The sequence below is a fragment of the Macaca nemestrina genome, chromosome 4 (assembly GCF_043159975.1).
Source record: "Macaca nemestrina isolate mMacNem1 chromosome 4, mMacNem.hap1, whole genome shotgun sequence".
In the NCBI taxonomy this organism is placed as follows: Eukaryota; Metazoa; Chordata; class Mammalia; order Primates; family Cercopithecidae; genus Macaca; species Macaca nemestrina.
In genome coordinates, this window is record NC_092128.1 from 182,443,583 (window position 1) to 182,454,884 (window position 11,302).

Genomic DNA, 11,302 nt, shown 5'->3' on the forward strand with positions numbered 1-11,302 from the left:
GTAGCTGGGACTACAGGCATGTGTCACCATGCCCAACTAATTTTTGTATTTTTGCAGATATGGGATTTTATTATGTTGCCCAGGCTGGTCTAGAACTCCAAGACTCAAGTGATCCACCTGCCTTGGCCTTCCAAAGTGCTGGGATTATAGGCGTGATCTGGGCTACAGAGCCTCGCCGGCAATTATATTCTTAACCAGTCCTGCCTCTTGGGAAAAAAAAACTTACTTAACATGCAAATTTTCCTTCTTTTCTTATCCACTCTCATTTCCTATTGCCTTCCCCATTTCATTTTTTCTCTTTAGCACATATTATCTATTTTACTTTTAAAATTTATTTTATAACACCTATTTTACTTAGCCTGTTTGTAGCTAAGTAAAATACTTCCCCACTAACTGTGTGCTTCCCAGTGGCATGCATTCTGGCTCCTTTGTCTACTGCTCTATCCTCAGTGCCTAGAGGAGTTCCTTAGAATATTAGGTGTCCAATAAATATTGATCACATAAATTAATGTTCAGGATGCCTCTGTGCTTCTTTAATTCCTCTTTTCATTCCATGACTCCTGATAAAACTTCTCATTACTGCTAACCCAATCTGAAAAGCTCTAAATGAAAGCTTTCCCAATGTGATAAATACCTATCTCAAACAAAAAAAACAGCTTTAAACTTTAATGGTGAAACATTAATTTACACTGATGTAAGAATTAAGATAAGAAAGGCCTACTGTCACTTTGTTCATTAATATTGTTCTGGAGGTACTAGGTCTAAATATTGGAAAAGAAGAGGCAAGTTATTATGTGGAAATGAAATGATTATGTACTTATAAAACACTATCAAGAGAATTAAATTGACACTATAGGTTACACCATGGCTATAAAATTAATCTTTTTTTTGAGACAGGGTCTCATTCCATCGCCCAGACTGGAGTAGCGCGATCACAGCTCACTGCAGCCTCAACCTCCTGGGTTCAGGTGATCCTCCCACCTCAGTCTCCCAGGTACTGGGATTATAGGCACATGCCGCTATGCCTGGCCAATTTTTTGTAGAGATGGGATTTTGCCATGTTGCCCAGGCCCTAGTCTCAAACTCCTGGGCTCAAGAAATCTGCCCATTTTGGCCTCCCAAAGTGCTGGAATTATAGGTGTGCCTGGCCCTAAAAATAATCTTTTCTATATGCAAAATAAAATGACTTAGGAAATAGATGAAAAATATCCCACTTACTATATCAGTCCAAATATTTAAAACATCTAAGTATATTATGAATAATATGAAGGAAACTTTAAAACTACTGAAATAAAATATTTAAGTGAAAGACATATTTTGTTCTTATATCAAAAGGACACATTATAAAGCTGTAAATTCTCCCTAATTTAATCTACATGATCAATGCATTCTCAGTGAAATGCTGAGTAATTTTGTGAAATTTGACCAAATGATACAAAATTCATATAGAGAAATAAATATGAAAGAATACAAAGAAATATGAACAAAAATGATGAGAAGGGACTACTTTGATCAGACACTGAGATATAAAGCTATAGTCACTAAAATAGCCCGATACTAATGCTTTGACAGAACAATATACTGGAATAAAGAGTTCAGAAACAGAAACACAAACAAATACATATGGTAGCCTAGTGTAAGATAAAGGTAGAGAAAGTGCACTTCAGTAAATGATGAGAGGTAGGCCAGAATCTACCCGGAAATCAAAACAAAAGCACATTCTTATTGCATTTCTTACACTAAAATGACGGTTAGATGGATTCAAAATATAAATGTTTAAAAAATTATTAAAAGAAAACACAGAGTGTGGAAAAACATAAAGCCCTGAACCATAAAGGAAACAACTGATAAAAATAACTGCATAAAAATTTAAAAACTTCCTTATAATTAAAAAAATAATAAAGTGCAAAGGCATCTTACAAACTGGAAAAAAGATTTTCAACACATATGACAAAGACCTAATTTCCTTAATTTACAGAGACCTCTTAAAATAATCCATTAGTAAAATGGGCAAAAGATATGAACACATTACAGAATAAGCACATTACAGAAACACAGAAAACCAAGAGTTACATAAAAAGATGTTCAAGCTTACTCATAATGAAATGCAAATGAAAACAACTAGATTCCATTTTTCGTCTACCAGAATGGCAAAAATTAAAGAATTAGATAAAACATTGTTATTATAACTGTGATGAATAATAATACTGATAATGCCTAATATAAAAAATAAAGCATATCTCTGTATGTGTAGGTATGTAAAGCTCTCCAAGATATGTTCATTTTCCAATCAATGTCTACATGTTGCTCATTACCTTCCATAAAAAACAGTTAAATTCTCATTTTTAAGATTTAAGGCTTTCCTTTGGTACAGTGGTAGGCTGGATAATGGTCCCCTAAGGATGTCCATGTCCTAATCCCCAGAACCTGTGTGTGTTACTATATATGGCAAAAGGGACTTTGCAGATGTGATCAATTTCAGGTCTTGAGGTGGGAAGATTATCCTGAATTATCCCAGATTATCCATGTGGACCTAATGTAATCACATGGGCCTGTCTAAGAAGGACACAGGAGGGGTCAGAGTGAGAAGGCTCTGTTATGAGAGAAGCAGAGTCAGAGGGAGAAGATGCTATGCTGCTGGCTTTCAAGATGGAAGAAGGGGTCATATACCACAGAATACAGGCTTTTCTAGAAGTTAGAAAAGGGAAGGGAATGGATCCTCCCTTGGATCCTCTAGAAGGAATCAGTCCTGCTGACATCCTAACTTTAGCCCCTTAAGACTCATTTCAGACTTCTGACCTCCAGAGCTGTAAGAAAATAAATTTAAGCCACTGAGTTTGGGGTAATTTGTTGTAGCAGCAATACAGAACTAACACAGATACCTTGAAAAACATCACAAATTAAAATGAGACTAAAAGCAGGCTATTACATGCAAATGAAATGCACTGTTACAAATTTCAAGAAGTCAGAGAAGATGGTGAGTTGGTGAGTTCAAATGTTTTGGGGAAATATCTTAATGGTTCCAGAAACCAGCTTGCTTTACCTTGCCTTGGACTATATCTAGGAAAAAGATGACCAACCTGAGAGAGCTGGTGGGATTGTTTGCTTTGGAAAAATGAGCTGGAGAAAACAGCAGACCCTCTCATAAGCACTCCGTGCAAATTTTTTTTCAAAAAGGAGGTGGCTTTCCTGTAGAGGCAGTGGCGGAAGCATGGCTGAAGGCTGAGAAAGCAGAGTCAAGTAGTTGTAAGGGGAAGGAGTGACAAAGAGGCGTCAGGTAGCTGGCAAAATTAGGAAATTAATTAGAGCTAACAAGTTAACTGAGGACATAATATATTTAGAATCATGGGCTCAAATTTCTTACTGTCTGAAAGAGGAAAGGCTGGAAAGAACCCTGAAATGTTGGATTAGAATGCGAAACGCTAGGTTCAAATACACACACACATATATACACAAGGAGGTATATACAGTTACAGATCTATGTGCACATGTATCTATAAATGTATGTGTATGTGTATATGCATATGTATGTCTAGGTGTGTGTGTGTGTATTTTTCCCCTAACTCTGCTCTCTGAGAGGGCCTAGAATCAATGACACCCCAGAAACAATGAGTACATTGTGTACCATTCTCCACCAAATACCATTCTCTGCTATAATGAATCAGGGTTCCTTGGAGAAACGGATGATCCTAAGCCTGAGGCAGGCAAAGAGAAGAAAGGCTGGTGTGTATCAAAAGGGCACAGGAGCCAGCTTTAAGAAGCTCCCATTAGTCAAAGATAGGGGAATTTGAGCATCAATACCAATAAGGAGGATACATCAGCCTGGGCAACATAGGGAGATGCTATCTCTATAAAGAAAGCCAAATTAGCTGGGTATGGTGGCGCACACCCATGGTCTCAGCTACTTGGGAGGTTGAGGCTGCAGTGAGTTGCGATCATGCCAGCACTGCACTCTAGCCTGGACAAGAGTGAGACCCGGTCTTAAAAACACAAAACAAAATGGGATTTACCATGTCAGAGTATCTCTTTCCAAAGTACAAATCGAATGCAAGGGAAAACAGGTGGCTGTGGAGAAACCTGGCAGATCCGTGCTTGAACAGGTAATCAAGGTTCATGTCACCAGGGTGGGACAGGTGACATTCACTAGTGACCATGGGCACTTGTGAAGATGACAGCACCATTTCTGTGGCCTTCCTGCCACAAGCACAGCCTGTCTGGATAGAAAAAACATCAGCCAGACCCAAGTTCAGGTCTTCTTACTGAATGAAAAGCCTGAACTCTAAACTCTTTGACAAAAATATTAAATGAATAGAAAAGCTCTTCCCTAGGCTTATAAATGTGGTATTATATAGCTAGGATAATCAATATCTTATGGTTTTCAAGAACATTATTTCAAACACTTTATCTTTTACGATTATGTGTCCCAATTTTTTGCTTCAGAAATTATGCAAGTCACTCTAAACATTGACAAAGGGAGGTTATGATTCTTAACACTGATTGGCCTGGTGTGGTGGCTCACACCTGTAATCCCAGCACTTTGGGAGGCTGAGGCAGGTGGATCACTTGGGCCCAGGAGTTTGAGACCAGCCTGGGCAACATGGTGAGACCCCATTCCTAAAAAAAGAATTAGCCAGTGTGACAGTCTCAGCTACTCAGGAGGCTGAGCCCAGGAAGTCAAGGCTGCAGTGATGGAGTGAGCTGTGATCGCACAACCACATTCCAGCCTGAGGGACAGAGTGGGACCCAGTTTCAAAACCGAAAAAACAGACGAACAAAACACTGATTGAGAGGCAGTATACTCTGGAAGAAAAAAGGTATGTTCCCAGTTCTGCCAATACAACTAGCTAGTAGGCCTCAAATGTCTCAGGCAAGAAATTGGCTGATTTCTCAGTGACATCTAGCACTAAATTTCATAAATGAAATATACCTATATATATCAGAAATTTCAAGTTTATTTGATAACATGAAAATGTGCCACGTTCAAAGTCTGGATGGTTACAGACTAGCTATGCTATGCAGGTTTTGGTAATTTAACAACTTTATGTATTTTAGAACAAATGTTTGAATTCACTAGCAGACTGACATCCCAGTCACCTTCAGGGTAAGAACCCATGCCTCTCTACTTCCACCAAGTGGTGGCAAATGCAATGTACCACACTGAGTAAAGGGCTACAAATCTTACCCAAGTACCCGTTTTTAGCCACCCTGCCACAACATTCTTTTTAATTTTCAGTGTTTGCCTGATTATTTTTTACTAGGAGTTTCATTCTATTTTAATAGAATTGTTCTAAAACACACGGCACTTAGTATCTCTTACACATTAGAATGTTCATTTCATTCATTCTTTCAGCACCCATTTGCGTGCTTACTATGTGTCAGGCACTATGTGGGGTGTGGAGATACAGTGATGAACACAAACAGCAAATGTTTCTGTTTTTGTGGGACTTTCTGTAATGAACTAATCATAATAGTGACTGTCCCGAGTGTCTTCAAGGAAGGAGATACAACTCTGTGAAGGTGAAACTGATCCTGACAGTGATCGGGGAAGTTATCCCTGTAGAAGTGATGTCTGAGTTGAGATAGGAAGGGTCAGTGGGAACTAACTAGGCAAGAGAGGATGAGAGGGAGGAAGGACAAACAATGCAGACAGAGAGAAAAGAATGCCAAGGCCTGGTGGGTGGAGGAGGCCCATGTGGCTGAAGCCCAGTGAGGAGGGCCAGCCGTTTCAGATGAGTCTTGAGAAGCAGGCGGGGGTGAGCAGCTGCAGGTCCTTGGGAAGGCGTGCCTATGATGTGGATCATTAATCCAAGGGCAATGGGAAGCTGGCGGTAAGCAAAAGAGGGAGGTGGGGAGGGATGGCATAATCAGCTCTGCCTTCTGAAGAGGTTACTCTGGCTGCAGGGTGGTGAAGAATCGAGAAAAACCAGAGATGTGGGGAGACCAGCTGGTACAGGACTGCAGCAGGCTGAATGAAGGTGGTAGTTTGGACTTAGGCATCCATGACAAAGAAGAGATGTGAAAGATGCCCAGGAGACAACCTCACCTGGGCTTAAGGATTCACTGGGTGTTGGGGTGTGGTAACGGTCAAGGAGGAATCCTGGGTACAATGGAAGAGGTCCCAGTTGGGGTTGGGAAGTGGGGTTGTTTGGTCTTGTGCATGTTGAATTGGAGGAGACTGAGAGATATTAAGAAACACTGTCACGCAGCTAGCTGAATGTACGAGTCTAGCTGAGAAAAGGTCAAGTTGGAGAAAGGTGGGAGTCAAGAGCACACAGCTGGAACTTAAAGCTGTGCGTGTGAATCTGTGCCCTGTGCTAGATGAGGGGGCGCAATGGAGAACAAAATGGGAACAGAGGCCGAGCTTTGAGGATCTCCAATATTAAGGAGCCTGGGAGAGGAGGGTGAGCCAGAATGGCAGCAGGAAAAGCAGGAGAGACAGGGGTGGTCACAGAAGCCAAGGGCAGACAGTGTTTGTAGAGTGAAATGGGGGCAGCAGTTTCAAATGCTGTTGAGAGACTGAGCAAGACGAGGCCTGGAAATGTTTCATTCCCGGTTTTTGTTTTAGCAGAGATGAAGAGGGAAGCCAGGCTGGCTGAGGAGTGAGAGACAAATAATAGAGGTATCGAATAAGGCAGTTCTTTAAAGTTTGCCTGTCGAAAGGGATAAGGGATTGGACAATAACTGGAAACTGAAGGGGAATGTGGGGTCATAGGAGATTCTTTTTTTTCTCTTTTGTGATGGGAAACTTCAACATGCTTCAAAACCATGGCAGAGCCAGCTGAGATGGAATAGGTGATCATATGGGAGAGGGAATGCATACCTGACAGTGTAGAGTTTTTGGCGAGTGGAAAGGGATGGGATCCAAAGCACAGAGAGGGAGTGGCTTTGGTTAGGAGGAGGAAGGAAGGTAGGAACAGATATAAGTAAGGCTTGCAGTTTTGGCAGCTGAAGAATGAGGGGATTCCCATGTGACAGCTTCAAGTTTCTCTATGAAGTGACAGCACAAGGGTGTGGTGGGAGATCAAATCTGAGTAAAGTGGTCATTTATGAAATGCAATCTCCTATAGACCCTCAGCTAACTGTGGCAATCCTACTCTGTTACTTTGGTTAATTGGGGTTTTACCTGACGGCAAAAGAGAAAAGATAGGGTTTAAGAGAGTGGCAAGGGTAGGGCCAGGCGTGGTGGCTCATGCCTGTAATCCCAGCACTTTGGAATCCCACAGCGGGCGGATTACCTGAGGTCAGGAGTTTGAGACCAGCTTGGCCAACATGGTGAAACCCCATCTCTACTAAAAATACAAAAATTAGCTGGGTGTGGTGGTGCACACCTGTAATCCCAGCTACTCAGGAGGCCGAGGCAGGAGAATTGCTTGAGCCCGGGAGATGGAGGTTGCAGTGAGCCGAGATGATGCCACTGCACTCCAGCCTGGCCAACAGAGTGAGACAATATCTCAAAAAAATGAAAAAAAAAAGAGAGAGAGATTGGCAAGGGTACAGGTATGTAGGGACCTTAGCTCCTTGAGGGCAGGGACCTGTCACATTGATCGCCGTATCAGCACCCAGGTACTTACTATCAAAATGATCAGCATACGGATGATCATTTATCTGCATCTCAGTTTGCCTCTTTTGGTGCTTCTCTAAAAAATAAAAAAAGGAAGAGCTTAAACTCCTACATGATTCCTGTCTTTGCACTGGGAAGAAGGCTCTGGATTCTTTTTTTTTTTTTTTTGAGACGGAGTCTTGCTCTGTCACCCAGGCTGGAGTGCAGTGGCCGGATCCCTCAGCTCACTGCAAGCTCCTCCTCTCGGGTTCACGCCATTCTCCTGCCTCAGCCTCCCGAGTAGCTGGGACTACAGGCACCCGCCACTTCGCCCGGCTAGTTTTTTGTATTTTTTTAGTAGAGACGGGGTTTCACCGTATTAGCCAGGATGGTCTCGATCTCCTGACCTCATGATCCGCCCGTCTCGGCCTCCCAAAGTGCTGGGATTACAGGCTTGAGCCACCGCGCCCGGCCCGGCTCTGGATTCTTTTGTTCTTCAGGACAGTCCCTTGTAAAGCTCTGGCCATAGTTCTGTTCCAGGGGCACTGTCATATATATACCTAACACAGCTAAGGCGCATCTTTACATTGTCAGCTTGTTAGCATGATGCTTATGTAGACTTGTTTACCCGGTTTAAAAGTTGCAATGTGCAAAATACATACTGAAAATATTGCACTTTTATCTACGGAAATTGTAATTTATATAAGGAAATTGTAATTTACATAATCCTTTAAAAAACTTATTCATACGAAATAACAGAGAACGGGAAATAGCATTAAGGCTGTCATGCTCAAGTGGGGGAGGGGCAGACTCAGGGAAACCAATTAGGAAGCAAGTAAAGTAATCCAGGCACCAGATGATGGGGGCCTGGACCAAGGTGGTGACAGTGGGGGTTGAGAGAAATGGTAGAATTGTGAATCTATTCGGGTGCATTTTGAAGGCAGTGCTGACAGACTGAAGGTGAGGAAGAGAAAAACAGGACTCAAGCAGGATACAAGGCTCGGGCAACTGGAGAATGGAATTCCCAGCAACTATGGCGGATTAAGATTGTGGGAGGACAGGCTTGGCTTGGGGAATTATTGAGAGCTATTTTGGATAAGCTGCGTTTGAGATGCTGTAGACATCCAAGTAGGGATGTGGCAGGCAGCTGAATGCAGGGGTCTGGTGTTCAGGGGAGGGGCGAGGGCTGGGAATGCACACTTGGGGCTCACTGGCATTCAGATAGGCTCTGAGTACAGGAGACTGGATGAGTTCATCTAGGGATTGAGAGGAGACGCAAAAAGGCTCAAGCTCACATTCAGCCGTGAAAAAAACTGGGCTCTGAAAAAACTTAACCGTCGGCTTCAGTGTGGCAACGAGATGTTAACACGCTGAGGAAAGGGTGTGGATAAAGAGTCCCGAGACTGGGCGAGTGGGGGACATACACAGAGAAGACATTTCAAAAGATTTAGATTCCTGCGACATAGGGAGATGCCAGCGCTAAGGTTTTAAAGAAAAACGAATCCCAAGCAAAACAGCAAGTAAGCAAAGGCAAAATCGGAGGTCAGATAGAAGATTCAGATAGAAAAACCCGAAAGTCCCTCGGTGGGGCGGCGGTGAGATCGGCCTCTGCCCCCTTGCCGGACCCAGGCGCGGCCCCGGGCGCCCTCGGTCACCTCGGCCCAGGCGTCCCCCCTGCCCAGCGGGCCTGAGAGTACGTGTGTCGCCGGGGCGCCCGGCCACTGCCGAGCCGGAGTAGCTGTTCCTTGCCAGACTGCGCTGCGAGGAGGAAACGGCCAGGCGCCAGCGAGGCAGGCAGGGGCGAGGACGCAGTGACCGGCGATACCGGAAGCCCAGAAAGAGCGTAGCAGGCGCGTCCGGACGGGACCAGCGTTGGGGCAGTAACAGGGCAACCGGCTGCGGCGGACGATGGCGGCAGTTGGGCCGTTACCTGTTCCGCGCGGTTCCCGCGACTGCAGCAAGGCCGCAGTGGCGGCCCGTCGCCATGGAAACCCGTGCGCGAGGCCTGCTGGGACGCGCAGGCCTGAGGGTGCTGGGCGCGCGCATGCGCACTCGGGAAGCGGACGCCGCGGCCGGGAGGGGCGTGTTTGGCCTGGAGGTCAGTGTGGCCTCGCATTTTTCTTCGGTTCGGGGAAGTGAGTTGCTTGTGTAGACGTCTGTAAACAAGCCTCCTGCCGTCCCTGTTCGGCGCCCTGCCTGCCCCCGTGGCCGCACCGGGAGCGAGGGAGCTTGTCGTGCTTCACGCGTTCTGGCGCTCTGGCGCCCTCTTAAGGCTCGGCCAGCCTTAGGTGGCTTGAGTCAGTAGGCGGGTGTAGACGCCTACTGGTAGGCTGCTAGGCAGCAGGTGTAGACGCCTGGTCAATGCCTGGGAAGCACAGTTTCCCTATTAACCCCGTGTCATAAAGACGGTTTTTTTGTTTTGGTTTGTTTTTGTAAAACAAAATCTGATGACAAAACAATGCATTATTTGGCATAGAGAATTTAGAAATGTACAGGCAAGCCGGGCGCGGTGGCTCACGCCTGTAATCCCAGCACTTTGGGAGGCCGAGGCGGGCGGATCACAAGGTCAGGAGATCGAGACCATCCTGGCTAACACTGTGAAACCCCGTCTCTACTAAAAATGCAAAAAATTAGCCGGGCGAGGCGGCGGGTGCCTGTAGTCCCAGCTACTCGGGAGGCTGAGGCAGGAGAATGGCGTGAACCCGGGAGGCGGAGCTTGCAGTGAGCCGAGATGGCGCCACTGCACTCCAGCCTGGGCGACTAAGCGAGACTCTGTCTCAAAAAAAAAAAAAAAAAAAAGAAATGTACAGGCAAAATGTCCAAAGCAAAAGTCAAAATCACCTAGATGATGGAGTTGTAGGTGCTTTTTAATGACAGCATAGGAATTTGGCATCATTTAGGAAGACTTACATTGTTTCCTTTTATTTATTTACTTTTTTTCCTGTATCAAAGCCATGTTGAATATCCTTGCAGATGAATCTTTGACGTCACCCCTGACTGTTTCCTTAGGATAAATTCCTACATGTGAGGTTGCAGGGTCTGGCTCTGTCGCCCGGGCTGGAGTGCAGTGGCCGGATCTCAGCTCACTGCAAGCTCCGCCTCCCGGGTTTACGCCATTCTCCTGCCTCAGCCTCCCGAGTAGCTGGGACTACAGGCGCCGCCACCTCGCCCGGCTAGTTTTTTGTATTTTTAGTAGAGACAAGGTTTCACCGTGTTAGCCAGGATGGTCTCGATCTCCTGACCTCGTGATCCGCCCATCTCGGCCTCCCAAAGTGCTGGGATTACAGGCTTGAGCCACCGCGTCCGGCCACTTTGAGGCTTTCTAAAGGTAGAGGGAAACTGCCTTCCAGCAAACGTTCCAATCCTTGGCCCGCATTGGAAATTCTCTTTTTTCTTACAGTTTTTTTTTTGCCCATTTTATTGTCAAAAATTGGCATCTTTGATTGTATTCACTTCCTTGTTAGTAGGAAGAATAGACTTTTTCCCATATTTTTCGTGCCATTTGTCCTTATTGTGTGATTTGAGTTTTCCTGTCTTTTGTTCATTTTAAAACTTGGCATTCATCTTTGTAAAAATTGGTTTTGTAAGAACTTCTGATGCTTGAAAACTTAGCTTGCGATATACGTTGCAAATACTTCCTCAGTTTGTCAGTTACCTTTAATTTTGTTTACAGTGCCTTTTGGTATTTGTGTAGAGTCAAGCTTATTAGATTTCTTTTTATAGTTTCTGCATTTGGTTTTTATATAAAAGGAGAAACGGGTG

The 11,302-nt window shown here is 44.6% G+C and overlaps 1 protein-coding gene across 13 annotated transcripts in view; it reads right to left on the reverse strand.

Moving 5' to 3' along the window:
- Window positions 1–9,594, reverse strand: part of LOC105472617 (lebercilin LCA5 like) — a 44,299-nt gene extending 34,705 nt beyond the window's left edge. For 5 of the 13 annotated variants that reach the window (XM_011726031.2, XM_071095728.1, XM_071095729.1 and 2 more), the window contains exons 1-2: window positions 9,196–9,462; window positions 7,572–7,637 (exon numbers count right to left, since the gene is read on the reverse strand). The gene's annotated coding sequence lies outside the window, so the exon portion shown is untranslated. The other 8 variants (XM_011726033.2, XM_011726025.2, XM_071095733.1 and 5 more) reach the window with 6 other exon arrangements.
- Between the last annotated feature and the right edge of the window lie 1,708 nt (window positions 9,595–11,302).